Consider the following 25,714-nt stretch of genomic DNA (forward strand, 5'->3'; position numbering starts at 1 on the left):
TCTTCATCCAGGTCATTTGCAGTTATTAGATATGTGCCATCGCTGGAGCCGGAATGCCTTGCAGAGATCCTTAAAGTGGACTCCCCGCTGCTCCTGGTTCACCAGCATCAAACTTTGTAAATAGACTCCAACACGGCGAGCCAAGGCAGGACAGGACCGACAGTCCCCAAGCGAACTGTGATATCATGGACAGGTGACTGAAGTAGCTGGACGTCATCAACACTGCCATCCGTGTCCAGAGCAGTGTGGTTAAACAACTGAGGTGTGTTGTGATACTGAGTGCTCAGCTGTACCTATTCCATGCAGCATGTCCGGCGGACCACCTGAAGAGACTCAGGGCCTGATTACAACTTTGGAGGACGGTGTTAATCCGTCCCAAATGTGACGGATATACCACCTACCGTATTACGAGTTCATTATATCCTATGGAACTCGTAATACGGTAGGTGGTAAATCCGTCACATTTGGGACGGATTAACACCGTCCTCCAAAGTTGTAATCAGGCCCTCAGTGTTTCTTTTCTGTTTATGTTTCTCTCCCACAGGTTGGACTCAGTTGTTTGTTTCTTTGAAATAAAGTTTGGGAGGGATGTAGTGTCCTGCTGGATACGTTCTAGTGATTCCACCTGCCACTCTGCTGAGGGCTGGCTTTTACACCCACCCCACACCCATCCATCACAGGAGTCACCAGTCAGGTGACCCTGCTAATAAAAAAGGGCAGGTGCACGTGCCCAGGACCAGTTACATGCACCCTCACTATGCGTCTGTGTCACCTTATTTAGTTGCATGAGGGCCTATGGCCCTCAACGCCACATGTTCCAAATGTCAACATTAGCATACTTTCTCATCTAAAATTAATTTGCTGCCATTCTTTTTATGCAAGGAGGCACAGAAGGAAGAAATTGGAAGAGGGAATGGGAGTTGCAAAAAAGAAAAAAAAAGCATTGACAAGTCCGGTGGCTTTCATTTTTAAATCGAGGTGCGCAAGCCAGCAACTCTGATAGTGGGATGGGGAAAGTGGTACTCTATTGGAATTAGCATGGCAGATTTAAATTAGGCCGCTATTTCTTTTTTTGATGCAGATAAAGAAAGCAGGGAAGTGCTTTAGTTATATGCAGGGCCGCTGGAATTATATGGTGGAAAAAAACGAAATTATGAGGCAGGGATGATCAATTTATGTGGCAAGAAAAGTCAAGGTATCAATTTACAATGCCAATAGCTGTAATTCAAGCAAATGCGAGACCTGTGGCATTGCAAATGCTTGTTTTGGAGGTAGTAGCTCCTAGGCTGTGTAAGAGATGCTTGGAAGCACAAGCCGCTTCCCAGGGGAAGTCAAGGTCAGAGCCTAGAGTTCGATGGAGAAAGGCGTAATTTAACTTTGGGTGTTGGCTGAGGCGGCGCTCGACAGCTTGTCTGCAGATTTGTTAAAGGCTATTACAATGAGGCACTCAGTCCTAGTTGTGTTGCAGCCGTCTGTCTCCCGCTGACACTCAGAATCCCGCCCTCTCTGCCGACTTTAAAAGCGCGTCTTTTCACTTTGAAAGAAGCATTTGCAATACTCGGTGCAGGGTGAGCACTTAACAGAGACGCCGATTTACAGCCCCGTGGACTGGCAGCTGTGAGTATCTTACTACATGCAACCTCCTGCATCTCAGACGTGTCCAGACGTGTCTGGTGTCCGTACACACTTTCTCCGTGTTTGTTTTACGCTGAGTTCTTACAACTAATGTTGTGAACTCAGTCTGCTTCTGGTCTAACTAGCAGACTCTATCGGTTTACCTTGCATTTCCTTGTAATTCGTGTTATCCCTGCTGGTTCCTTGTGTCCTCCGGAAGGACAGCGCCTCCCTCCAGCTGCAGAAGGTTAATGAATCCAATGATTATGCATCGAGGCGCTACTTCCAAGCCTGGCCTTGCGGCCCTGCTCATTTGCTAGAATATTAAACGCTGAATCCAAGGGGCACCATTTTCAATAAATGTGTTTTTTGTGACGGGCTTCTAAGAGTGCCCTATGTAGTTAGATTTACCATACCTTTCCTCCCACTCGTGAAGTATAGATGTGAAACTGCATTTACCATACACTCTCTAGTAACTCGTGAACTCCTAGAACTTTTCACCCTGGACTCACAAGGTTTTATTTTTCTCTTTCCCTCTTTACACAGCCTCAGACCAGTTGGGTAATGGTTTCCTTTTGTGTTAATATGGGTTCAGTGTATGTTTAGCACTGGTGCGGTGGGAACTCCTTTGTCCTTAGTTTTCCAATATAGGATGGACTTGGGCAGAATAGAAGGTCTCTAGATCATGGTGGTTAACCATGCAATGCTATGATATTTTCTTTTGAAAGGAGGAGTAAGGGACTCCCTTTTTTGTAGCACACCCTATTTCTCGTTGTGTGATGTGAAGCTGTTGGAAGGAGGTTGTATAAGTTGCAGCATTCCATAGCCTTCCACTTCTGCTCTAGGTACATTAGAAAGAGGACTGGGGAATTCAAAATGTCAAGCTGGGCTCCAAGGGAATAATTAGTTTAATTAAGATTACATTTTGAGCGTTCATTCTTACTTCAGGATTTCTTTTTGCAGAAACCTTGTTTATTTTGTTATGTGCTGCTTGAAAAAATTCCAGTCATCCCATTCATAGTGTTTATCAAGTTTCCAACTAATGATCCAAGCCAGTCAAATTATTATCCCACAGCTTCCTAGAAGTTACTACTTTTGGTACTTTCTCCAGTGCAATTCGGGCAAGTCCCTTCTTTGGGGAAAAAATGTTACAGGTGCAAATTGAAACACAAATAATAGGAAAGTCACCAAAGGTTATGAAACCTGAAAACAATTAAGAAATGTGCATGTGCTGCCTTCTTCTCTCTTGTGAAGAAGGGGTGTGTCTCTTGTTTCCTGGCTGTCTGCGAGTAGCGGGCAGTGTACAAAGCTGACCTAGACCTTGTCTGATTGGCCACCAGCAGCTTATCAGAATGGGCCTAGCATGTGGGTGAAAAGATTGCCATTCAAAATGCTGAAAGAAGCATTCTTATTGACTTCCTTTTTTAAAAATTAGAATACGTTTCGATGCTAGGACCATTGTAATTGGTTGTCAGCTGTCAGTCAAAATTGTTGTGGGCATCTCACCTCTCTTTACAGCATTTTATTAACCAGGTAAGACCGAGCTGCATGAGCACAATCTTTTTTTCTGTTTTCGAGCAAGATTAATACCAAATTTTTCTAGTTCACTCTCAAGTGTTTTTGAGGTATTTTTATCAAGTCGATTTCACCTCGCTCACAAAAAAAGGTGAATGGAGCCTTACTCACATTTCGGTTAGTGTTCACTCTTTCCGTACTCATCAGCACATGCTGGCTAGTCCCATGCCGATCCCTATCATCCAAGCCACTCCCATTAATTTCTGACTGCATATCAATGCCAAGAAACCATTACCTGTGGTCAGAATGCACCTCAAGTTTTAATTAATATAACATGCTGTGGAAATGAGATCAGCAGGGTGACTAGATGGCTCCATGTCTTTGGGACACTTGATTTCCAGTCTCTGGCGTTTCTTTCACAAACTTTTCTTATTAGCTTTACACGTTCCATTGAAGAATACTGCAACAACAACTCGGAAAGTGGCAGTGATGTATCGTAGTGACCTCTAGAGTTTTCGGATGCTGTCTGAATTAATTGTGGGTATTCAGACACAATATCGTGGTTCACAAATATTGTCAATAATCTTACGGGGCAGAGTACAGAACGCAAGTATTGTGTTTGTTTCGGTATTTGATAGCATTTTTAGGCCTGGCGATAGCCAATGCCTTTTGATTCTACAAAAATTATATGTTTAATATACTTTACTTAAAGAACTTAAAGGGGCTTTCAGCCAGGTCTCTCCATCCATCGCTCTCGTCTTGTGTCATTCATATTTTGCTTATGCCCAATACAGAATACATCAAGGGGAAGTGAGTCAGCCTACTTCAGCGACTGGCTAATTTCACTTTCAGTGACTGCTTTTTGCCCTTTCACAAGGAGCATATCCCCAGACAAGGTAGTTGCCTTCAGTGCCAGTTTTTCTGTTTGTAGCTATTTATTATTTTAGTGTTGCCTTTGTGTTTAGAGCCTGATATGATAGCAGGGTGCTTTCTCCTGGGCTTCACAGCACAGAACGCATTCCAGCTTTATCATTTCCTGTGTTTTTCTAATGATGTTGTAAATTACTTTTGGAGCTGCTTTTTATCTGAGGATGCCTACTTCACAGTTAACAAGTTTGTGGCCATTTGAATATATGCTTTATAAATGTTTTTGCTTGTTAGAATGCACACTTTGAAATTCATTTATAACTGCACTCCTCTACATGTTTTAACTGAGATCCACAGCTAAACTTGTAAATCAAATTTGTCCGTATGTCCTACTTGTATGCATCTGTAGCTTGTTTTCAGTGCTCTTGCATGTCATGCTTATAAAGACATTAAACTAGCATATCACTGATTAAATATGTGCCGGCCATCTATCTGTCTATGTATCTATTTGCAACCCTATCTGTCTGTCTATCAACGTGTTTCTATCTATCTATCTATCTATCTATCTATCTATCTATCTATCTATCTATCTATCTATCTATCTATCTATCTATCTATCTATAGATATAGAGAGAGCAGAGTAAACCGCCAGGGAAAGGCTGGTGGAAACTGCCTCATTATATAGCAGCGCTGCGCTGTCGGATATGTAACTGTGCCATCGTCAGGCTGCCTGGTGGTGGAAGCCTGGCGGTGGCAGTGTTAAAAAAGTGGTGGTCATGCAATGAACATTATCTGGCAGTATGGACTGCCATGCCGGTGGCGATAATTACCGCCACCGCCGGCATGGCGGCACGGACCACCATGTTCATAATGACCACCTTAATCTGTCCTTCAACTCCTTCGTCTGTGCTGTTGAAGTCTCGTCACAGAGGACCATTAGTTTTTGATAGTCTGCTTATGCATTTTGTTAGTTCTTTTGGCTGTGTTATCTTTTTTGTGAAGGGGACTATTGTTGATTGGTCACTGCTAGTTTGCAGGTGTGCTAGTCTAATCTATTTTCTTCACTTGTGTGTTTGTTAAGCTGCAAACATCACTATCCAAAATTCATTGCAGTATTTTGGCAAAGGCACATTGCATGCTGGTCACTGGTGGTATGCCACCAGTGGCTCGCTTTATCCTATTTCTTGTTGTTTTTTCTACCCTTCAGCCTTTTCTATACTAGCTATTGCCCGTATTGCACTCTTACCATTGGACCTTCATGATGTGCCTAAGTGCACTGTTGAGGGACAGGTTTTCACAGCGTCCCGTCTATTATGTATTGTCTGGGCTGGCAACTTTTTCCAGGCTGCTGCTGTACCCTTAAGCTTCAGCTGAAATGTGTCCTTGCTCAGTGATGTTATCTAGTAAGAAAGACTGCTGCTTTCATCACTGGCAGCTCATGTTGTTAGTCTTCCACTGTTTGTATTTACCGGCATGGCTGCTGAGCATTTTCCAAGAACATGGTCTATTCTAGCACCAGTTAGTATTGCATTTCTACTTTTGGTGCCTACAGATTTGCACTCAAGACTCTGGTGTAACCCCCATGTACCTTCATTACATTTTATCAGCATTATTCCCAGTGTGTACCTCCAGTATATGCAATGGAGCATAAGAAGGTAGAAGCTGATATTATTATTTTCACCCATGGGTGCTTTCAGCATTTGCATTTAGAGATCTGTTGATACTATGAACTCCAGGCCTGTAACTAGGATTGTGTTTTCCTTTGTGGGCAGTTCTCATGATGTGCCTTCAGTTGTGTTTTTACACTTGGGTGCAACTTGTATTTGCAAATGAAAAATGTATAAGCAAAGTTTTTAATGGTGGTTTCCCACATGTCCACTACTCTGTATTTGTTTTCAAGGTTTTATTGTGTAAGAAAATGGGATACTGCTTAAGGAGTGTGAAACCCTACTCAAGCATTAACCATAGACCTTGTCAGGGTGAACCTAAACATAGCTCCAAATTAACCTGTGCTTAATCCTCTGGTAGCTTGGCACAAAAGCAGTCAGGTTTCACTTAGAGACAATGTGTAAAGTATTTATGCTGCACTTCAGACAGTTATAAAGTGAAAACACAGCAAATGAAAAAACCCACACCAATTTACAAAATTAGATTAACATTTAGTACATTATTTGAGAGCAAAATTGCAAAACTCCAATTAGCGAACTGGACATATGCAATTTTGAAGGCTTGGGTGAAAATAGTGCTAAAAAGAATGAAGTGCCAACTGTGAATATCTGGTCATGCCAGACCAGGACAATGTCCCAGTTTCACGGGCCAGGTACAGGTACCAAGTTAGTCCAGCTGAACAAAGTACCTTAAATCCTGGTTGAGGGGCGTTGCTTTGCGAGGCTTCGTATTGTCCAGCGTGTGTTCTAATTAAGCTGTGTGGTGAGGTTTTGCGTCACTTTGCATCAGTTTGAGTAATCTATGTAGTTAAGGTTGGCAGAGAATTGCGTCAATCTGCGTCAGTTGCAATAAAGGTGAAAGCCCTGTGGCAAGACTTTGCATTGCTTTGCTTTACTCTGCAGTGATTTTGATGAGGCTGGCAGCTGTACGGCTAGGTTCTGTGAGGCTTTGTGTCACTTTGCATCAGTTTTATTGAGGACCATAGCTGGGCTGGCAGGTCACCTTCAGTCCCACTTCAAAGGGTCCAGGACTGGGTGGCACAACTTTGGGAGCAAGACTCACAACAGACAGAGTCTAGGTACTGGTTTCAAAGGTGGTTGGTGCCTTTTATGTCCCTGAGGTTGTGATCTTGAAGACAGACAGCTAGCCCTTTGAGTGTCTCTGGTGGTCCTGGGTTCGTGATGCTGGTCCCAGCTTTCTCTCTGGGGCAGGAGGGCACCAAAGTAGCAGTCCTTTTTCCAGCACAGCAGTAGAGCAGTCCTTCTGAGTCTTCCATAGGTTCAAAAGTGCACTGAAGAGTTGGGGTCTGATTTCTGCTATTTATACCTGGTGTCAGCTTTGAAGTAGGAGAAGGTTCTGAAGGCTTCCAATCCTAGAGGTGTCTGGAACGTACTGCCTCTCATCCTGGACCCAGCTTGCATGGGGGTCACAAAATACTAGTGTCCAAACCTTTGTGAGTGTACTAAGGCAGAGCCTTTGTGCTTTGCAAATGTGGTAGTTGACAGCTCTGCCCCTACATCAAGTCAGAGATGCCCCATTCTATCAACAGATATTACACCTTGGTCTTACTGTCTGGGAGCAATACACAAAGACCAACTGGCAGATATAGTTAGGCATGTGACCTAGGAGCAGGCTGCATGCACTAAACAATTGAGACAAGCAAAAGGCAACTTTCTAGAGTAGGATTTTCAGAATTGTGCCTTCAATTCTGACCATTAAAGAGGGTTTTACATTTTTTAGACACCAATCTCGCGACCTTCACCTGCTCCTAATTCAGAGTTATCACTTACTAAATGTAACAAGGCAGAGATCTTCAAACTTTTTTTGTTCTGAGCCACTGAAGCAAAATGTTTTTATGTCGAGCCCCTCTCCATAACATTATGGCAAGAGTTGAGGAAGTGGGTGGAGCAAGGGAGATCAGGAAGGGTTGGGGATTATGAGGTCATTTTCTGGGATACTTTTTCTTTAGCTCCTAATCCACACTAAACATGAAACTTCTAAAAGAACAGAAATACACCAAAAAGAAGTGGGAGGCACAATCTGCCAGGAAGAGCATGGGGCAGGCAGTGTAAGAGCCGACTTCCAAGCTACCGGGCACCATAAGGCATCAATCCTGGCTGCCAACCACTGAAAATCTGCATGAGGTTCAGGGGCGAGGACAGCTTCAGGGACCACCTTATTCCACGATGAAAGGGGAAAAGTAGAGTGTGAGGATCACTAATCCACCACTGCATCAAAACAAGGTGGGGACCATGAAGAATCAGTAAACCAAAGGCTATCCCTCAGGGGAAACACAACCAGAAGAGGCCAGGGTCAAAAAATGGAGGAGCAGGAGAGACCTCTGAGACTGCTGTAGGGCTGGTGCAATGGGGAGTGCTCTGTCAAAGGAGCCGGAGAACCAAGAGAGGAGGTGGCCTGCATGGCAGAATCCACACGGTTGAGAGATCCTGATGGGGGCTGCACTAATCCTCCCTACTGCAAGCAGTGGAAAGATCAAATTTGCTAGGTGCAGTAACAAAGGACACAATAGTGTAACACCTCACTAGAGAACGGGCGGTTGAAAACAGTAGGCGGCCATCCCCCCGAGGAGACATCAAGGAAGGATACAGCAGGCCAGCCAGAGGAGTGGAAAAGCTGGTGGCCTGGGGCCAAAAGACACATGTGCAACGCAGGCTGAGTGTCCACCTGACTCCCTACCAGAGCGAGAAGGAAAAAAATAAAATAAAGACAAGTGAAGGGGAAGTGATATTAGGAATAATAGGATGGCTTGATCACAGCTGAGAATAGCGGAACTCCCCTTTTCCCCCTGAGCAGCAGAACAGGGTGAGGCATTAAGGGAGAGTCAAGAACTGCAGACACTGATAAGGTGCAAACAGGGCAAATGGATAAAGATAGGTGTTGCTCCCCCCTGGAGAGGGCATAAACCTGTAGTGCAAGTAAATGTAGGTCAATGGAATCCTCAAATCAGTGGGAAACATAGTGGAAGAACACCAGAGTTACAACAGTGGGGACATTAATTGCAGCATTCAAGACACACTGAAAACTCCAAAAGGTGGGACAACTAAGCACCTGCAGCAAGAAGAGAAACAGCTGAGAGAGGCCAAAAGAAATAGCCTGACAGATAGGGAAGCAGCAACCACACAAACAGAGGTGCATCTCCAGGTGAGAAGGAGACTGAATTGAGAGCAGTGCAGGCCAAAATGCGAAGAAAAACAAAAGCCAAGGATGTCACTGTAGAAACCCCACCAACAAAAATGCAGAATGAGAAGCTGGAACAGGAAGCATCGCCAGGCTGCACTGGAACCTGCACATCAGAGGGAACAAATACACTGGATGCAACCCTAGAGTCAAGTGCTCAATGGAATCCAAAATAGACACTGTTTCAATTGACCTGAGCTTACTGAGGGATGATCAGCAAAAGGTGTCTGAGAGTGTCCCAAAAATGGAAAAAGGCATCAAAATAATTGGCCCACAGATGACAGAGTTGTAAAAACAGATAACTGACCAAGCTGACTAAGAGTGTAGGGTTCGGAGAATGTAGGGTGGAAGACTCAGAAGGGAAAGCAAGGCTTAACAATACACAAATAGTGGCACCAATACAAAGAGAAGAAGTATCTAACGTGGTGGAATACTTATAAGAATGGATCAAGGAAGAAGTGGTACCAGAAGGCTTAACCCCGCACTTTGCAATAGAGAGAGCACGTCCAGTTCCAGTGAGACCATTGCCGCTTGGAGAACCACCTAGACCGATGCTGGCACAACTCCTCCACTTCAAGAATTGTGACATAGTCTTGCAAAAATCAAAAGCAATGGATCAGCTGATGGTGAGCAATAGTAAGGCTTTACTACGGTGGTTCAACATCTGCAAGCATCGTTCATAAAAGCTAAGCGAAAGCTGAGAGAAATGGGAATGAACAACGCAATGATTTTTCCAGCAAAACTAGAAATAATGTGTGACAATGGAACGCAGTTCTTTACTGGCCCAAATGAAGTGTGACTTTTGGTTGCCGCAGTGGGAAGGTACCTGGCAAACAGCAAGGCCCAGTTGTCAGCCTGGAAGACACCAACCAAGGAAACCTTCAGCCAGACAATACAGGCAGTAACAAAGGCAAGCAGTGTCTGTGATGTGATGAGCAATAAAAGTACATCCTCAGGGAGCAGCTCAGCGGCAGAGTCAGGCTCAGGGGAGTCCCAAGACCTGGAAAATGAAGAGGAGAGAGAGATGCCAATTCTAACAGGACACACACCAGCTTAAATAATATGATGACAATTAACCATCAAAAACAATCAATATTAACGAAGTCAGTAATAGCAGCTGTCCAGCACTAACTAACATTGGGCCTGGACAACACATTCTGAACAATTGGGGCCCGGGAGAAGAGGGATCAAGGCAAGGGTGAACAGAAAACCAGAGCAAAGAACCACATCAACCTCACTACAGTGGTCAGACACTGGACAAGTAATCTGAGCTTTGCCTCTAAACAGTTATAGATTTGAAGAGGGGACAGTTGCCTAACAGTCATGGAAGGGAGAAAGTGGGGGCAATATTAATTGTTATTTTGAATGTTATGGTGTGCGTACCAAGACAGATGGAATCACTTAGAAAGTGAGGGGTGAGGTGAGACCCAGTGGTGCAGAATGCGGTGTGAGGGTAAAGTGGAAGAAGTGGGAACCAGACAACCTAAAACAATGAGATGGCATCATACAAGGTATTGTCATGGAACTTTTGACGTCTCAACAATATGAGGAAACAGTATAATGTTCAAGCATATGTTAAGCATAGGGAAGCTCATGGGTGATGCGTCAAGTGACCCACTTACTAAGATCAGAAGAAATAACACAGCAATAAAGATGTAGGGGCATGCATATTTCTCACAGTATTTGACATTCACCAGGGAAGTGCTGGTTTGGATCTACCTAGGGGTTTCATTTCAGGACAGGCAAGTTGATATAGATAAGTGGTATATACCATTTTATATGGAAACAGAGATGGGAAAGATGTGGTGTTTATTAATGTATATGCATTCAATAGTGATCAAATTGATTACTTTGCAGAAATGTCCAGCTATTTAGCAGAACTGATATATTAACCAAAAATTATAGGATGGAATGTTTACAGCAGAACAGAAGTAAAACTAGACAGATCACACCCTCCAATGCCTAATTGGTGGTGGTTAAGATAGGTAAGGAAAAATTGGATAGATAGATAGATAGCAACTGACTGACACATAGAGAGCACAGCATCAGGGAGAGGGAGGCTACTCATATTACTAGGGATGCAAGATTTGTATTTTCAGCTGGGTAGGCTCTTATGTAGATATACATGGGGCAGTAACAAGTAGTGAATACCTGCTCAGAACGTATTCAGACCACAACCCACTGAAAATGAATGTAGGAAGAAGGAAAGGCAGGAATGTTATCCCAACATGAGCACTGATGGTGTAAGCACTGGAGGATCTAGCCAGTAGGGGCAAAATAAAAACTGAGGTACTTGACTACTCTAAAGAGAACTGGAGCTCCAATGACTTGAGAGTTACAGAGTGGGAGGCCTTCAATAAGATAGTAAGAGGCAGGTGCATTTCCATATCAGTAAGACCAACATTGTTGAAGGAGTTAGAGAGACAAGTGGGGATAATTAGAGAGCTGGAGAAAGCTGGACCCATATCTCTGAAACTAACACACGCATTACTAGAAGAAAGAGTAAAGTATGTAGTAAATGTTGAAAAGTTAGGAGGGTTCGATTATAAACAATACACTCCTAGGGCCCACGGAAAACAAGATAAAGCAGGCGCTAGCGTGGCTTGCTGATCCACAAAAAAGAGGTAGTGCTATAGTCTCGAATAATAATCAACAAAATGTGGGCATGCACACACTTTGGGAAATCAATCAAGTATTTGTAACGTACTGTAAGCAATTGTACAAAGCACTTCATGCAGTCACAGGAGACCAGCTACAACAGTATTTGGGACCAAAAGGACTGAAAAATATAGACCCAGAAGAAAGGGAACTGGGAATGGAAATAAGCAAAGGGGAGGTAAAGAGAATAATTAAAGCCATGCAAGAGGGAAGGTAGCAGCAAAGAATGGAATACCAGTAGAATTTTATGCTGCACATGCAGATCACCTGGCACCAATACTGGTGGAAGTATGCAATTCATCTAAGCATAAGGCTAGCTGTCACCGACGGTGGCAAGGCGTTAATGGTGATGTAACCGAAAGCAGGCAGGGAAGCAAATACACTCTCTGCATTTAGACCACTATCAATGGTAAACACAGATTTTTAAATCCTAAGCAGGGCACTAGCAGCATGACTCCTTCCACACATGACTCAACTAGTACAAAGGAACCAAAATGGGTTTATATTGGGTAGAAACACAGCCCTAAAAATCTGCAAGCTGATTAATGTCCTGGCTGGAGCTGCAACATCCAACAAAATCCAATGGTCCTATTGATAGACAAGGACAAAGCATTTGCTTCCTTGAGGTGGGACTATCTAAATGCTGCTATGGAGAAACTGGAACTAGGGAAGAGTTCATCAAATAGACACAGCTATTATATAAAGAACCCTGAGCACAGGTCAAAAGTGAAAAGGTGATTGCGTGGGAATACAAGGTGCACAGGGGAACGAGGCAGGGATAACCACTGTCACCTTTGCTTTTTCACAGGTGGTAGAACCCTTGGTGGCACTTTGCTGTGAGGGTAAATAATATGAGGTGATAACAATGGGAACACAAACACACTGCATATCCCTCTACATAGATGACATCCTGCTATGCTATACATAAGTGATGCAACAAAGGCCCCTTAAGGGGCCAGTGACAATGCTAAGGGAGTTTGGTGAATTCTCCACTGACAATACAAATAGTAAGACAGATATTTGTTAAGTTAGGCAAAATATTCACAGAATTCATATGGGGAGCAGGTGGAAGATGTCTGGTACTACAGAAATTGAAGTTGCCAGTACAGGACTTCAAGCTTTGTTACATAGCAGCACAACGGCAATGGGTGGCGAGATGGTTTATTAAAGAAGAGGTGCAGCAGGAAGGTGGAGGGGACAGCCAGGGTGTCTCACAAAAACTCTGTATGCAGGTGAGCTTCCGGTACAAAGCCTGACCACTTGCAATAAATGTCTGGGTGAGGTAGCACTGTGACAGTGGCATAGAATGGGAATGATAGGAGTAGTAGGCCTATACCAGGGTGTGGCAGTAAAATAATTTGAAATATTAACAGAGGAGTTTGACTTCTCTGGTGTTATTTCCTGATGTACATCACAAAAAATTCTACTTTGCAGAGCATGTGAGGTACATGAACAGAGGAACCCCTGTGACATCAGGGGTTGTGGTCGCAAATATTATGTACTATAAATAGGAGAGTGAAATCAGTCACCATCATTTACAGAGCACTGATGTAACAGGGGAAGGGAATCCTAGACACACTGAGGCACAAGTGGAAAACCGAGTTAAACAGAGAGCTCACAGAGGTGGAATACAGTAGGATGCTGTATGATATACCGAAGCACATCAAACATGAGATTTCATCAAACAGAGTTGTATTCCATTCACAGTGCTTATCTCACACCACATTGAGTAAACAAAATGTATCTGGGGATGCGAGTCGCATGCTTGCAATATCAGCAGGAAAATGCAGAATTGTATTACATGATATGGGAATGACCAAATATCAGAGAATATTGGCAGGAAATTGTGGAAACAGTAAGAGTAGTAGGCAGCTGCCCTGCCTACCTGCAGAGTGCACTGTGGGGATGTTTGCCCGACCCAAATCCAAAAAAGCCACCAACCATTTCATTTCACCTTAATTTAGGCAAAAGACAAATAACCACACATTAGAAGAGAAATAGAGGGCCGACGCCAACAGTTGTGAGGAGGAAGTTGCTGAAGTGAGTGACAGCAGGATGGACCACACTGCATGGAAAATTAAGGAGAGGGTTGCTTAAACCAGATCTAGCAAGGGCATGAGATACCATGATAACGACCTTGATAAACAAGGCAGTGGCGGTTTCTTTATTGGGGTGTGGGGGGGGTGTTGCCTCCCTGTTTTTCTATTTGCCCCAGGACCCATAATTAATTGTTTAAGACGCAGTGCCACATCACTGCTTTTATTTCACCGTGACCCTCTCAGGCACAATTTTCCTTGCTTTTTGCTTGCGTGTGAAGGTGGGCGGAGTCAGGCGTGGGTGACAGGGGTGTAGCTTAAATGGCTGAGTGGCACAGGTTTAGCAGGGCCTCATTGGGGTGAAGTACGCATGTCAAGTTGACGGGTGCCTTCCTCTGCCCAACCAGACATGCGCACTTGAACCCTTGCCTGCTTGCAGCAATGTTAAGAGCCCGGGGGGTTACAGTTACAGCCACCAAGTCTCTGAAGGAGCGCCTGCAGCTCCCGCCCGAGCCAATCATTGCGCTGCAGGGTGGGACTGCATGAAGTAACAAGTGTTCTTCAACAGTGAGTCACTCATGGAAAGTGTGAGGCCCAGCATTGATGAATTCAGAAGATTTGTTAATCCCCTGAACAGTAAGTAAAACTGGAATGTTGCAGAAGCTTTACCCTGACTGTTTTTTTATCAGCCCAGCTGGTAGTAATTAATAAACCTCACCACATTACCTGCGCCCTGATGGGTGCTATAATATATATACATATACATGTATACTGGTATAATGTATAATACTGGTTAGAGGCAAAATAAAACCCCTAACCACAATAGAGCCATTTTCCTGGCACACAACTACCAAAAACATGACTCCTGTTTTAGGAAAGACAGGAGTCATGCCCACCACCCCAATGGCCAGCACAGGGGACAAGTGTCCCCATGGCATGGCCATTGCACCCTGTGCCATGCAGGGGGCCCCAAGTTTGGTCCCCCAATGGAAACATTTTTTTTTTTTAATTCTTACCTGGACTTACCTGGAATGGGGTCCCCCATCCTCTAGTGTCCCTCTGGTGGGGGTGAGGGTGTTCCTGGGGCTTGGGAAGGGCACCCGTGGACCCATTCCATGGTCCACAGGTCCCCTAGTGCCAAATCCAGAGCACAGGTCCCCTAACGCCCAATACAGGTGTTAAATATTGGTGCAAAGCAAGCTTAGCACCATAATTTAGCCCCTCTTGCCACCCGTGCATCATTTTAGCATGGGGGATACATATGTGGCTTGGGGGTAGAAAAAAATGATGCAAATTCGGTGCTAAAGGAGTATAAATATGGGCCTAAATTCTCTCTCTTACACTTGTTAGTGGACAACGTGCTGTCGTCTTAATGATACAGCCACGCGAGCCTCCAGCTGAGCTGGTTTTATAACTTTGTTTCTAACCCTTCCATAGTATTGTGAAAACTGATGTAGCGGCGCTGTTATAGCGTCCAAATTGGGGGAACCCTAAAGAGCTTGGCCCTAACTGCAGTGCATCCTTGAACGGAGCTTGTGCTTCGGAGATCACAATGGCCTGATTAGTGGTAACAGGTTAAAGCTGAAAGAGCGCTGGATCAGCCTTTCATCATTTCGGGCTTCTGCGGGGTGTTACCGGGCTCTTTCAGTGTATTGAAATTGCAATGCAGCATTTGTGAGGGTGTATAAACTTCAACTGCAGGACTCAAGGAGACAAGTTGCACTAAAGTTAGTCCACATTGTTAATAAGTACTTTAAAGGTGGGATTTATGTAAACGCACGCACACTCACACTTCCACGCCCTAGGTATGCACCAGGAGTGGCTTGCGTGGCTGGCGCTGGGTGGGGTAGGGTGTGCGGATGTGCACAGGAAAAAATAATTAAATAATAACAATAATAAAAAAAACAAAAAAAACATACCTCTGCTCCTGTGCCGCCCGCCGCTCCTCTCCTGTCACTGCTGCAGGCACAGGCTCCCAGCATGCCCTGCGCCAGTCCTGAGGCTGCTCAAGGCAGCATCAGGATTGGCTGGGAGCTCCCAGCCAGGGCACTCCCAGGCAGACTGGGAGCCTGTGCAGGCTCTCTTGCTGGGCTGGAGAGAGCCTACAGCACATGCCGGCCAAACACTCTGAAGGGAGTGCACAGAGCACTCCGCTTCGCTCATCACCCCCAATGCTCTGCCCCTTTTAGATATTATCCTTTCAGTTTAAAAGGATTTGCAGCGGTTGCTGCCGGGGGGGGGGGGGGGCAACGCTCCTCCACCCATAGAAAGGAGCCACGCCTGTTATGCACGTGGGCAGAGTGCGATGAAATGAGAGGCTGGCAGTGGCACAGGTGCTTCAGCAGTCATGAAAGAGTTTCCTGGCAGATAACCACTTGATGTGGGTATAGTGGGTCCATCCCACCTGGACAGCTCTAAGTGCTGGTACTCTACTTCTGAGTTAAGTGGAATGACGAGCCGGCAGAGACAGAGACAAACAGGTTTGAAGACATGTTTTGGGACATTCTATTAAACATAGGTATTCTTAATATGCAGCCAGTGGTCATATGATGGCTAGATGACTATCAGTGCTTGTACTGATGATGCAGAGCAAAGGGGAGTGAAAATGTGAATAGGAGCAGACACACTGGCTCTTCTGGGGGCATGTTGTGGTTTAGGTCCATGACCTGAGTTAGATATGTTTACTGGTGGCAGCAGGACTGTGGCACTTGGTCAGATCTAACTCCTGGCACAATAATGCTAAGTGAAGTGAGCGGTGGATAGAAGTGGACACATCAGTTCTTCTGCAGACACCTGGATACAGTTTGATCATGCATGTTTATTCGAGGCCTTGGACTTGCTGTAGAGGCTTGCTTTAGGCATGGGCAGTGTGGCTGAATGGGGTGCAAAGAAAATGATAATTAAGGATGCTTTTTTGGTAGCCTTATTGAGATACTGATCATTCACTCTCTTACACACATAACATTCACAGGTGAGCATGTATATTGGACATTTTTGCACCTGAGATACCTTGTCGGTTGCAGAAGTGCACATGAAGGAATACATCATGAGGGTGCAGCAGGTCCTCACCCTTCAGTCGCTGGTACTCAAACTATCTGCCTTAGGGTAATGGAAATGATTAATTGCCGCCTCAAATTCACCATAATATGTACTGAAAAGGGTTATTTAACCATAAAACCATGTTTTCGTCTCATCCTTAAGGTGCTATGGACTGGCTTTACTTTTAATGCCATAAATGAATTCATTTTTGGGAGAGCAAAACAAAAAACTTGGGAAACACATTTCTATTTTAGACAATGCAAGATAGTTTAATTAGCAATAAAAGTAACATTGTTACAGAGCTTCATTCCACAGTTCTTCTGTTTCTGAGCAAATAATTCAACTCTTATTCGGAACCACTGTGTCTCCTCCCCAGGATGGGCCTTAGGGCTTCTCTAGGAGCAAATGTTTAATTAGAAACACCTTCACGTCAAGTGGCAACAGATGTGCGTATGAGATTACAGGACACAGGTATTTTGGTTTGAGGCGATTTATTTTAGTAATCGAAGCCAATGTTTGGCAATGCTCCTTGTGTGCTAGAACAGTGGTTCCCAACCTTTTGACCTTTTGACCCACACTTTATCATCACTGGAACCCGAGGACTCCCACAGAATCATTATCGGAATGCGAGGATCCCCTACTGAGTTATTACTGAAAGCCATGGACCTAATCTGTTAATGTTATTTAATTTTCTAAGCAATCGCGAACCCCCTGAGGAGTCTTCACGGTTGGGAACCACTGTGCTAGAGCGTTCCGCATACCTCTCCTAAACAAATATTTGTCAGATTTGTTTTTGTTACTGGGATGGACTTAGAAGCAAGAAACTCACTATAATGCCTATATTAACAGAACATGTCCCTAGTGTATCTCGAGAAAACTGCTTGTAGTTCAGTGCAGACTGCAGGGTGACTTCGAAGTAAGCTGACATGGTTTATTTTGTTTTTATATTGAACAGATTTTATGAACCTATGTCTAATTTTAAATGACTTGCTTGGAATTATAACTTTATAGATATTTGTCCAGCCTATTGTATTGTACTGTTTGTAACATGTATAACAAGCCTGTTATATTGTTTGTATGATTTTGTTCATAGTCCTTAAAAAATACGATGGTGAAAAAATAGAAAAATGTACTCTCTAGCTAGCAGTTCAGACACTTTTCATGTTTCAGTGAAACAATTGTGTTTAGACACCACAAGAGCTTCAGGAAGCCGAGACAGTCCACCAGAAGCATCTCAGTATAGCACAGTGCTTAATTTGTAGATAAAAATGTGCCAGTGCCCAAAGTCCTCCTCTTAAACTCGCGGCTGTTGCAATTAAATGTGCGATCATGCAATACTGAGGCAGCGTAATCCTGAAGCCATCTCAAGCCGCTTCAATCCATTCACAGCCACTCCCTGCCCTTTCAGCTCACTCTTACAGTTTTCTGCTTTCTCCCACTATGAGGCTTTTTTGTTTTTCTCTTCCTCCTTCTTTCCGATATGTGTCTTTTGCTTGCAGTTAATGCTTGAAGCAGAAAAATACGAGCCAGCCCTCAAAATTAAGTGCCGGTGCTCCGCGCTGGAAACAACAAGCACAAATTAAGCATTGGTATAGCATCAGTTGCCCGTGAGCTCTTACTTTCATTGAACTGGAGCTTGATCATTTTTCCCTCTCTCCAGCTATCAGTGTAGCGCGACACTGTGCATCAGGTACAGCATGATACTGTGCATCATTGGGATGGGGGGTGTCACCCATAGGATACAGTTTTCATTGCCCTGCCAAATTTAAACCATTTCCTCTGTTCAGTTTCCTACAAGTCACAGGACTTGCAGAAAATCCTTTATTTGCCATTATTGCATTTCTCCTCTGTGGATGTTACACTCTGCATGTTGAAGCAAGGAGTAATCTTTTATATGCCTTAAATGAATGCAACCGTTTGACAGAAAGCTTTTAACAGAGAAGGCTCAGAGACAGGTAAAACCAACCTTTAATTTTAATCCCTCTGCCGAAGTATAATATGGAACTCACTGATGTGGGTATTATTGGCGAAAACAAGGCTACTTAACCTGGCTCTTTAAAGTTTGCGTGCCTCTGCCAGTGGTGTGAGTCAGATGCGTAGCAAGGATATATATCATGGGACCTGCCCTGGTGCAAACAAGAACAAGTATTTGCAATGCAACGGGTCTCGCATTTTCTCAAGTTAGAGCTATTAGCATTGTAAACTCCTAACCGGACTTTTCTTGCCACATAACCTGAAAATTAAAAGTAAAACTGTTTCCGATAAGCAAGCTGACGGCCACCATGAGCGTGAACGAGACACACAAAAGGAAATCGAAGTTTGCTTGCAGTCAAACGTATCGGCAAAAGTGCAATTATCCATGTATTTGGAAAAACTGCAATTATCCATGTACCAGGGTCGATGTCATGCAAAGCACATGACTACTGCCCAAGTGAGATCGCGCTGTGTAAGAAATAAAAATAAAAAGTAGTCCAGAAACCATACAGAAAACATGGAGCCTCGTATGTTTTCAGTAGTTTACCGGTGCTCTTGAGGGTGGCTAAACACGGAAAAGGCATGATGTATGCATGCCTTTCACTAATGAAATCAAGCGAGTTTTAAAAGGCAAGCCCACAAACCAACCAAACTGATGGACATGGTTAAAAGCCCACAGAAAGATTACAATAGGGCCCAGATCTCTTGTGCACTTGACCCTAAAAATGACCCATTTGACTGCTGTTGGGGTAGTAAAATACAACAATTGTCAGTGTTCATTGGGCAACTCAGAGCTCTGCTGCCACTGCACCTGTTGCACCAGTGGTAGATACGCCCCTGGTGTGTGCACTTTTCTAAAGGGCTATGTAATCTGGCTCTTCAAAGTGCACAGGCGTGAGTGTTCGTGTGTGCATGCGTTCATGGGGCCCTAACTGGTGATAGGTCTCTCACGGTTCTATTGCGATCGAAAGCCTTCTCTTTGGTATGGATCAATGGGTCATTTTCTTTTTTTGTGCCTGCGGCTGCTGTTCGTAGCAATTATCTGAAAACTCTCACTAAATACATTTATTTTCAGATTTAATGTTTAGTGTGAGAGCTAAACTGCCAAAAATGTATAACAGTGGGCGACATCCTGCCTTGACCTTACGGCCTCTTTGTTAATAGATAATTTGTTTTAAAACTAAGACCTAAAATTGTAGGTAGTGACTGGACAGACATATGGGTGAGGTGATACATTTGTTTTTGCAAGAACATTAAAGGCTGGAGTTCTATAATAGCTCTTTTAACACGAAAAAGGGCTTAGGAAGGATAATGTACTAAATACAAGTGACTTTGCAAACATGGAAGTTATCTTCATTTTGGGATGGAGGTTGATTACCAGCAGGGCTTATTTTGTCAAAAAAAAAAGCTTTAGTACAAGGTCTAATGCAGTGTGTCTGCAGTGTGGCATTCAGTTCTCTGGTTATATTGAATAAGCAGCTACCTACGTCATTCACGTATGAAATCTCTTTATTGATGTCATAACTACAATTTGACAATTGCTTTACTTACTTGCTTGAAAATGCACGATTTGGCCACTCTTTTTTCAAAGTTTTCTCGGGGGAGATCCACCCTGAACCCCTCCCTTTATCACGTTTGAGCTCGCTCGCTATGCACGCTTACCACAGGGTACTCATCCCATACATTTACGCCCCACCACTTTCAAATGTCACCAGCCGCTGCTGAAAAGAGGAGCAGGAGGAACATCAACCAGAAAAAGAAGTGAAGGTCAGCGAAGAGTATAATGAGCAAACGTCATCCCTGACACAACCTGCTAGGGAATGATCACAAAAGGAAACATTAATCACACACCCTGGGAAGATGCACAAAAACAGACCATGATAAAGAAAGCAAGTTTGATAAGTGTCACATGTAATAGGAGTAATGCGAAAGATGATATTGCCACCAAAGCAGCTTTATGTAATTTAGGCCCTCATTATGGCATTGGCGGTGACTGTTAAAGTGGCGGTAATACCGTAACAGGCTGGCGGTAATTACAGCCAAATTACGACCATGTAGTGATAACAGCCAATGTACCACACCATCCGCCAGGGCGTTAACACCACGCACCACGTCGGTAGCATCAACAGCCAGGCGGAAGACAAGATACCGCCCACCATATTATGACACTGCAAACCGCCAGGATTTCTGGGGCGGTATGAACGCCATCAAAAGCCTGGTGGAAACACATCACAGAAGACCAAAGACTCACCAGCAGAGACATAGAGAGGATCAACGCTGCCATGCAATCGGAACTGCAAGTCTTCCCAATGCTCTTCTACGCCATGCTCCACCTGGAACACCAACACTGATGAAGACGACAATGGTGAGTACAGCCTCCTAGCACACAAGGGAGGGAAGGAGGAAAAGGAGAGTGACACACACACGCACAACACACACCATTCACACACACACACACACCATACACACAACCAGCTGCAGACGTAAACCAATGGCACACGACGCATGGCATAATAATAGAAGGATTACAGTTCGGCAACACTGACATTGTAATAGCAAGGCAACACCCACCATATGACCCAATTATAGAACAAAGATACATGAGCAGTTGTCCAGAAAGTGCCAATGCCCAGTCCAAAGTACATAATGCCCACATGGCCACAAGCACAGTCCAAGCCCCAACTTGATCCTCACAAATTTCGCACCACACTGTACAGGGGCTACATCTCTGAACTGGGCAGGCACCTCAGGGGAAGAGGTATGGGGGAAACCTTGGCTGAAGTCACCCACTGCTCCTGGAAGGGACTCCATGCCCATTTCCCAATGCTGGGAAGTGCAACGTCACAGTCTCTGAGGTGGGGAACATGCCCACTGCTTCTGGAGGGGGATACATGCATATTTCCCAATGTTGGGGAGTGCAAGCTCAGAGGGGCATATTTATACTCTGTCTAGGCCGAATGTGCATCAAAAATTTTGACGCACATTCAGCGCAAACGTTGCCCCGTATTTAAACTTTGACGCCCGTGGACGACAAAATTCTGCTGTGTGCGTCATTGTTTGGATGCGGCAACCCGCCTTGCGTTAATGATATGCAAGGTAGGCGTTCCCGTCCAAAAAATGACTTAAACAGCCATGCTTGCGGGCAAAAATGACGCATGGCCGGGAGGCGGACCCGTAAAATGACGCACAGCCCGATTTGCGTCAAAATTTAATGTCTGGGTCAGGGCAGGCATTAAAATGGGGCAAACACACCTGTATTTAATCAGAACACACAGAAGCACAGCAGAGCAGCAGAGCAGCAACAGGGAGACATGGAGGTGATTCTAATCCAGCATGCATGCAGACGCAGAGCCCAGCAACAACAACAGTAGCTACAACAACACCAGCAGGGACCCCAAAGGCAGCGCAGAAGGCAGGAGAGGATATTCTGCCCCAGAACAACCCTTCATGTCCTCAGGGAACACAACATCATCCAGAGGTACAGGTTGAAATGGCAGGCCATTCAGCAGCTGCTGCGCAACATTGAACCGCAGTTGGCACCCGCTTTGCTGACAACCCGCATCATCCCAACAGAAACCAAGCTGCTTGCCGTACTTCACATGCTGGCAAGTGGCTCTTTTCAAACAACTGTGCCTTAGTTGCCGGAATATCACAACCATCATTCTCTGCCTTTTTGCCCAAAGTACTGGATGCCATCATTGGACTTCCACCTGCCACATCTGCTTCCCTAACACATTGCAGAAGCAGCAGGAAACAAAACAGGGGTTCTACCTCATTAGTGGCTTCCCACACGTCCTTGGTGCCATCGTCTGCACACATGTACTCCTTGTGCCACCTGCTGCAACTGAACACCTCTACCGCAACAGGAAGCACACACATTCCATCAACGTGCAGGCCATTGTCGATCACCAGGGATTGATCACCAACATCGTGGCTAAATATCCTGGGAGTGTCCATGACTCATTCATCTTTTGTCACTCACCATCAAAGAACACTTCCAGGATGGACGGTATGGCAATGGACTACTTGTTGGTAAGTAGAGAAACCTACTTATATATACACTGCACAGCAACCCTCTAGGACACACAACACATACACCACAACAGCAACATGTGGAAAGGAACACACTGAGGTCGTGACATCGCTAGCCATGTCTCATAGGACTGCAGTGAACCTGTCACACATCTGAAATTAGTGTACAGTCTAATGTTAAGACGTCAATGATCAAAACGTGTAGAGTGGGTTGCCTAAATGTCACCTTGCAAAAATTGTAAGTGTCCCAATGATGTTTACATTAATCCATTGCATAAGTCTTAAAGGTATGGGATGTCCAGGGTACATTGATATGAACGTGTTAACAACACTGTCAATTTTAACCTGTGTATGAACTATCATCTCACCCCCAGTGAAGACACAAGGACACCTGTATCACTAGTCACAATGCTGGTGAGGGCACACTGTACTGCAAATTCCAAAACATACTGCTGACAAACAGTCAGCAGACAAACACCCGTTCAGCCAAGGAAACAACACAATGCAGATGGTACATCCTAGAAGCCTAGGATGCAACATTATAACACAAAAGAGTCACAGAAAACACAAGGCAACTACTGCCATGAAAGGTCATTTCAATAGGGCCAGCTACATCAACATGATCCCATTCATTTTCTCTTGCAGCTGATCAGGGGTATGGCATCCAGCCATGGATAATGACACCTATTGGCAACCCGAGTACTGCAGCAGAGCGTGCCTACAATGACACATATAGGAGGACACGCACCATAGTCGAGAGGAACTTTGGCTTCCTCAAGTCAAGGTTCCAGTGCCTTAACATCACTGGTGGTAGCCTCCTATATTCCCCGGAGATGGTCTGTAAGATCATCCTAACATGTGCAATATTGCACAACATATGCATCAAAAGGAACATTCCCCTGCTGGAACCAGAGCCACACATGCCTGAAGAGGAGGAAGAGGAGGATGCTGGTCTGCAACATAAGGGGGAACTATAGAACACGGCCGCTGGTATACACAGGCGGCAACATATCGTCAACCATATCTTTTAAATATAATCACCATCACCACTTTAATGAACTAATTGAAATAAACACCTATAATAATCACCATATCATGGTCTGGCTAATCATTTTTGCACACCTTCATCTCTACTTATCAGAATAAGAGTGTTGCCTCATGGAGAATTGCTGAGATACTGATTAGGACACTGAAAATCCCAGAGCTAATGTGATGCTTAACATACAATGGTCACATACACACACACTGTAAATGACACATGTCATCTACATTTCTCCTTTGAAGGCCAATGGCTGAGGACCACACCTATTTCACACATACATGTTGAAATCAAAGTCCAACGCAGCATATGGCACACAACTAAGACACCATCACTCAATAAGGGGAAAACAAGCCTCATACATGAGGCAGTCGATGTGCTTTTGCATCAGTAACAGGAATGTCAGACCAGACCCTTGACAGCAGTAAGTCCAAGTGCATCCAATATTTGCAAGGACTATCTGTGATCAGAGTTCCATAGAAGCAGAACATAGACAGCACAAGTGCCACTCATATGAGCAGCGTTGCGCACATGACATTCCATGTACATGCCAGCCCATTTCCTAACTCCTGACACACCCATGCACCTGATCACAACTCACCTGTCAGAAGAGGTCCCTGGAATACTAAGATGTGCACCCTGATATTCCCTCCTCTACACACACAGACTAACAATAGCAATCCAGTGTGCTACACCCTTTCCTATGGCATGCCATTGTCATAGAACATCTGACTGCATGGACATCAATTAATACACTGGCTTCTAGTTTCCAAGCCCTGTTAGCACCTGTAGATTGCTTCCTGTGTGAAAATGTCTGTTGGCCATAAGAATGCAAATCTCACCTACAGGATTTGTGAGAAACAGATGCAGCCCACACCTGTGATCACCTCCATGCACACCACCCATTGCAACAAGCACTGCCCCTGCTGATGCCTGGAACAGATAGGAGTTGCCATTTTGTTGAATACACTGTTAAGCATTGATACTAATTAAGCCATGTAACACAGCCCTTGGGTTCACTTGTCACCTTCGAAAACACAGGACATACACAGTTTGACATGTCAACTGTCTAGTTCGTCCTCCAAACAGTCTGAGTCATACCACTGATTATGTAACTTGTCAAATTGCTGGATCCTGATTCACCCTGCGTTCTGTCAGCCTGACTGGCATCTGTCTGTGCGTCACACTAAAGTATCCCTGTGTCTACATATGTACCACACTTGCGTTAGCAAACCTCTCATTCATCAGGGGGTATTGGGCATGGGCTTCTTCAATGCATACACAAATACATTGTATAGCATCATCTGCCTTTTAACTGTACCATTTGAGTTAAATACTCTGTGAAAAGCAAAATTCATGGCCATCCCTTGTCTGGGTCTCATTTATGCATGAATGACAAAGTGTGACAGTGTCCCAGGGCCGTATGCAGGGATTGGGTACGGGGACTTCCGCAGAACCAGCAACCTCTGATAATGTCCATGAAAAATCCAAACATGTCAGGACCCTGACAGTTCACACACAGAATCACAGTGCTCACAACATATTGATGGGCTGTGTGTGGTGAATAGCTGCGAGAATAATCAGCACAGAGGCTATGATGTTCCCAGATGCAGTGGGAATTGCAGAGGCTAACCTGTGCACAAATGTTGTAATGACACCTTCCGGAACATGACACCTGAGACATTATCTCACTCAGCACACCAAGGTTGCCCTGTTGACTGTCTCATTACATGTCTTTAGTGACAGGGTGGGACCACCCCCAAGTAGGTTTACATGTCCTCATCCACTTTACTCACATTGATCAACCAATGATACTCAGTAGATACAGGAATAGCTGCCACTGACTCGTGGTGAGTCCTGGACCGAACTGTGACAAATTACACCCCTAAAAATATACAGGATCATCATTGGACCACACACATGAACAAGACACCTATGTGCAATTGATCACTGGAAATATGTGGACACGTGCTGCCTCATCTGCTGGTCCACCGTAGCCACTTGATAGTTGAGGCTCACTTCTATGACCTCAACTGTGGTGTCATCATACATTTGTGATTCACCTTTGTCTGTC

At 44.5% G+C, this 25,714-nt stretch overlaps 1 protein-coding gene across 1 annotated transcript in view; it reads left to right on the top strand.

The window, feature by feature from the left end:
* The first annotated feature begins 1,545 nt into the window (after nt 1-1,545).
* The window catches only part of LOC138249740 (solute carrier organic anion transporter family member 2B1-like), a 464,484-nt gene continuing 440,315 nt past the window's right edge, over nt 1,546-25,714 (top strand). The window contains exon 1 of the mRNA XM_069203799.1: nt 1,546-1,617. The gene's annotated coding sequence lies outside the window, so the exon portion shown is untranslated. The remainder of the gene's footprint in view (nt 1,618-25,714) is intronic.

Source organism: Pleurodeles waltl, chromosome 8 (assembly GCF_031143425.1).
Source record: "Pleurodeles waltl isolate 20211129_DDA chromosome 8, aPleWal1.hap1.20221129, whole genome shotgun sequence".
Classification (NCBI taxonomy): domain Eukaryota; kingdom Metazoa; phylum Chordata; class Amphibia; order Caudata; family Salamandridae; genus Pleurodeles; species Pleurodeles waltl.